Here is a 5,157-nt window from a genome sequence, read left to right as displayed (position 1 = left end):
GAGCTAACATATAATATTCCCTGACACATAATAAGTCTTTTAGGAAAGGAGGGATGATCTAGGAACCAATAAACTGTTGTGAAACAAATTTATATGATCCTTGGTTAGTCAGTGTGTGACCAAATAGCAAAATGATTTTAAACTTTATTCTACCCAAATGAACATCAAGAATTCAAGAATTAGATTTAAATGAGACAAAACATTATTTTTGATGTTATTAAGGGTGAAAGTGGCATTGTGGTGGTGTTAGAAAAATGCCCTTACTTTTTAAAGATTTATATTGAGGATAAAGGGGTGAAATGACATGATCTTTGGCATTTTCTTAAAATACATCTACAGGCCAAGTGCAATGGCTCATGCCTGTAATCCCAGCACTTTGGAAGGCTGAGGCAGGAGATTCTCTTGAGCCCTGGAGTTCGAGACCAGCCTGAGCAACATAGTGGGACACTGTCTCCACAAAAAATTTAAAAATTAACCAGGCATGGTGGCACACCTGTAGTCAGTCCAAGCTACTGGGGAGGCTGAGGTGGAAGGATTGCTTGAGCCCTGGAGGTTGAGACTGCAGTGAGCTGTGTTCAAGCCACTATATTCCAGCCTGAGTGAAAGAGCAAGAGCTTCTCTCAAACAAACAAACAACCCCAAACAAAACAGAAACAAAAAACTTCTACAAAGAAAAAAGGGGGAAGATGAAAAAAATATAGTCAAAATCTTGATAATTGCTAATTTGGGGTTGGGGGCAGTGGCTCACACCTGTAATCCCAGCACTTTCAGAGGTCGAGATGGGCAGATCCCTCGAGTCCAAGAGTTCGAGACCAACCTGGGCAACATGGCAAAAATCTCATCTCTATAAAAAATACAAAAATTAGCTGGGCATGGTGGTGCATGCCTGTGTTCCCAGCTACTTGGGAGGCTGGGGTGGGAGGATCAGCTAAGCCCGGGAGGTCGAGGCTGCAGTGAGCTGTGGGATCATGCCACTGCACCCCATCCTGGGTGACAGAATGAGATCTGGTCTCAAAAAAAAATTTTTTTTTTTAATTGGGGGTATGAGTACATGGGATTTACTGTACTATTATTTTTTATATGTTTGAAATGTTTCTTTTTCTTTTTTTTCTTTTTGAGACGGAGTCTCGCTCTGTCGCCCAGGCTGGAGTGCAGTGGTACGATCTTGGCTCACTGCAAGCATCGCCTCCCGGGTTCACGCCATTCTCCTGCTTCAGCCTCCCAAGTAGCTGGGACTACAGGCGCCTGCCACCACGCCCGGGTAATTTTTTTATAGTTTTAGTAGAGATGGGGTTTCACCATGTTAGCCAGGATGGTCTTGATCTCCTGACTTCATGCTCTGCCTGCCTCAGCCTCCTAAAGTGTTGGGAGTACAGGCGTGAGCCACTGCTCCCAGCCTGAAATGTTTCATTGAACAAACTTTTTTGAAAATAATCAGGATCAAAATGTCTACATCTTAGTTGGTGATATCAGTACCATGTAACCTTGGCCAATTTAATGTTTCTGTGTTTGAGTTTCTTCATATGTAAAATACAAATAATAATACCTGGCCTATCCAGTTAACAGTGCTGTACTGAAGGCCAAATATAAAAATGCCTGTAAAAGTGTTTCAGAACCTATAGTATAGTGTGATATCAGATATTATTGATAATGTTCTTGCTGTCATTTTTATTAATGTGAGGCCAGAGTCCATGTCCCATTATTCACTGCTATATCTCTAGTGACTGGTAAAATGCCTGACACGTAATAGATATAAAATAAATGTTTGATAAGTGAGAACAAAATTAAGAAACAAACTGTATATGAAATTGACATGAACTTGTAAAGATAGAAGAGACCCGGGAAGTCATCCAATAACCTCAAGTTATGTATGAGGAAACTGAGCTCAGAGCAATTAAAGGACTCACCTAACACAACACAGGTGGCAGATAGGAGATAAAGGCACAGTCATCCTCAAAATCACAAGGGAAACACCAGAGACTCCAGGAGAATGTTGCTCCCTTTTTAGCTACTTCAGGAAAATCATGCCATAATATCATGACATCACTTCTTGTTGCGGTCCCAAGGAACAGTGCATTCTCTAGCAGCACTCAGACTTCATTCCATTAACAACTGTTACCAAACAGGAGGCAGTAGGGACTCAAAAATCCTTTTGTCACCTTTTGGTTCCAATGTTCTACAGGGGTAGAGGGAGCTTCTGCTCCCTGGCCTGTGGGTCATATGGTCTTTGTTGCAACTCTCAGCTTTGTTTTTGCAGAACAAAAGCAGCCAGAGAAAATATGTAAATGAATGAGTTTGGCTGTGTGCCAACAAAACTTTATTTATAGAAATAGGTGACCAGCCAGATTTGTTGTAGAGGATTTAATAAGAAGCCAGGACTTACCTAAAATGTACTCTGTTCCAAAGGCCAGTCTGTTCTCCAACTCCTCTCAAACATTATAATAATGATATACATTATAATTCATATATGCTACTAATAAAATGTTATTTTTAAAATAAGGCAAAAGTGTGACCATCATACAAATATTTTAAAAAGTTAAAAATTTGGCCAGGCATGGTGGCTCATGCCTAGAATCCCAACACTTTGGGAGGCTGAAAGGGGTGGATTACTTGAGGTCAGGAGTTCGAGACCAGCCTGGCCAACCTGGTAAAACCTCGTCTCTACTAAAAATACAAAAATTAGCCGGGTGTGGTGGTGCAACTGTAGTCCCAGCTACTTAGGAGGCTGAGGCAGGAGAATCACTTGAACCTGGGAGGCGGAGGTTGCAGTGAGCTGAGATCCCACCGCTGCACTCCAGCCTGGATGACAGAGTGAGACTTTATCTCAAAAATAAAATAAAATAAAAATAACAAGTCAAAGATTTTATTTAACACACTAATTAGTAAGGAAAACACCAATACATTAAAACAAGTTCAAAGGGGATTAAAAGAACAAACACACATAGAGGCAATCAGGAATGCCGAAATGAATTTGTCAATAGATGAAAAACTGAGCAATATTTACAAGAAATAGAATAATGCTTGGAATCATCTTTTCCACAGAGTGGTCATCAATTTCATCTTCACCGGACACAATTTATTGCCATGTCTATGGACAAGACTCATTTGCATTACTATAAGATTTTTTATTTTTTTTAAAGACAGGGTCTTGCTCTGTCGTCCAGGCTGGAATGCAGTGGTGCCATATCGGCTCACTGCAACCTCCACCTCCTGGGTTCAAGTGATTCTCATGCCTCAGCCTCTCGAGTAGCTGGTGTTACAAGCATGTACCACTATGCCTGGCTAATTTTTGTATTTTTAGTAGAGACAGGGTTTTACCATGTTAGCCAGGCTGATCTTGAACTCCTGGCCTCAAGTGATCCGCCTGCCTTGACCTTCCAAAGGGCTGGGATTACAGATGTGAGCCACCTCCCCTGGTCTTGCATTACTATAAGTTTTCAACAACTTACAGAGTTGCATATAACCATCAGTCTGTGATGAAAACCACAACTCTCCATATAGTCAGATAATTCCAAAGGATCTCTTAGACAACTCCCACTGAAAAGATACCCAGTCATCACCCATTCAGAATTTTCCCTGATAATTTATTGTAATTTTTCTTTTCTTTTTGAGACAGAGTCTCGCTCTGTCACCCAGGCTGGAGTACAGTGGCACTATCTCGGCTCACCGTAACCTCCGCCTCCTGGGATCAAGCCATTCTCCTGCCTCAGCCTCATGAGTAGCTGGGATTACAGGCACCCGCCATGTAATTTTTCTTAATGCTATTCTTTAATCCAAAGTTTTCCAAAAGTGATAGGCATAACACTGGTGATACTGGATTTTAGGTGGCATGGACAAATATTTTTATCTTAATAAACATATATTTATTTTATAATAGGTTATAAAATCAAAATTAGACTGTCAAACTCATAATATCACAGATACTATTTTTTAAAAACCTCTACCTAGATAGATCACTGAAATTTCAGAACATTATAAATAAGAGATGATTCTAAAATCCTGTAGAAAGAAAAAAAGTTACTTACAAAGGAGAAAGAATCATGGACGCCGCCGAAGAAGTATCGTTAAAGTTTCTCTTCTCCCTGGCGTCATGTCTAAGTCAGAGTCTCCTAAAGAGCCGGAACAGCTGAGGAAGCTCTTCATTGAAGGCTTGAGCTTTGAAACAACCAATGAGAGCCTGAGGGGCCATTTTGAGCAACACGGAATGCTCACGGGCTGTGTGGTAATGAGAGATCCAAACACCAAGCGCTCCAGGGGCTGTGGATTTGTCACATGTGCCACTGTGGAGGAGGTGGATGCAGCCATGAATGCAAGGCCACACAAGGTGGATGGAAGAGTTGTGGAGACAAAGAGAGCTGTCTCAAGAGGAGACTCTCAAAGACCAGGTGCCCACTTAATTATGAAGAAGATATTTGTTGGGGGCTTTAAAGAAGACACTGAAGAACATCACCCAGGAGATTATCCTGAACAGCGTGGAAAAAATGAAGTGATTGAAATCATGACTGACCGAGGCAGTGACAAGAAAAGGGGCTTTGCCTTTGTAACCTTTGACAACCATGACTCCGTGGAGAAGACTGTCATTCAGAAATACCATCCTGTGAATGGCCACAACTGAGAAGCTAGGAAAGCCCTGTCAAAGCAAGAGATGGTAAGTGCTTCATCCAGCCACAGAGGTCGAAGTGGTTCTGGAAACTTTGGTGGCGGTCGCGGAGGTGGTTTCGGTGGGAATGACAACTTTGGTCTTGGAGGAAACTTTAGTCGTCGTGGTGGCTTTGGTGGCAGCCGTGGTGGTGGTGGATATGGTGGCAGTGGGGATGGCTATAGTGGATTTGATAATGATGGAAGCAATTTTGGAGGTGGTGGAAGCTACAACGATTTTGGCAATTACAACAATCAGTCTTCAAATTTTGGGCCCATGAAGGGAGGAAACTTTGAAGACAGAAGCTCTGGCCCCTATGGTGGTAGAGGCCAATACTCTGCCAAACCACGAAACCAAGGTGGCTATGGCGGTTCCAGTAGCAGCAGTAACTATGGCAGTGGCAGAATATTTTAATTAGGACACAAAGCTTAGCAGGAGAGGAGAGCCAGAGAAGTGACAGGAAAGCCACAGGTTACAACAGATTTGTGAACTCAGCCAAGCACGGTGGTGGCAGGGGC

At 42.2% G+C, this 5,157-nt stretch overlaps 1 pseudogene; it reads left to right on the top strand.

The window, feature by feature from the left end:
* The first annotated feature begins 4,090 nt into the window (after nucleotides 1-4,090).
* Nucleotides 4,091-5,157, top strand: LOC100994194 (heterogeneous nuclear ribonucleoprotein A1-like; annotated as a pseudogene).

The sequence above is a fragment of the Pan paniscus genome, chromosome 13 (genome assembly GCF_029289425.2).
Source record: "Pan paniscus chromosome 13, NHGRI_mPanPan1-v2.0_pri, whole genome shotgun sequence".
Classification (NCBI taxonomy): domain Eukaryota; kingdom Metazoa; phylum Chordata; class Mammalia; order Primates; family Hominidae; genus Pan; species Pan paniscus.
The sequence above is the reverse complement of the archived record's forward strand: the minus strand, read 5'-3'. Positions and strand labels throughout refer to the sequence as shown.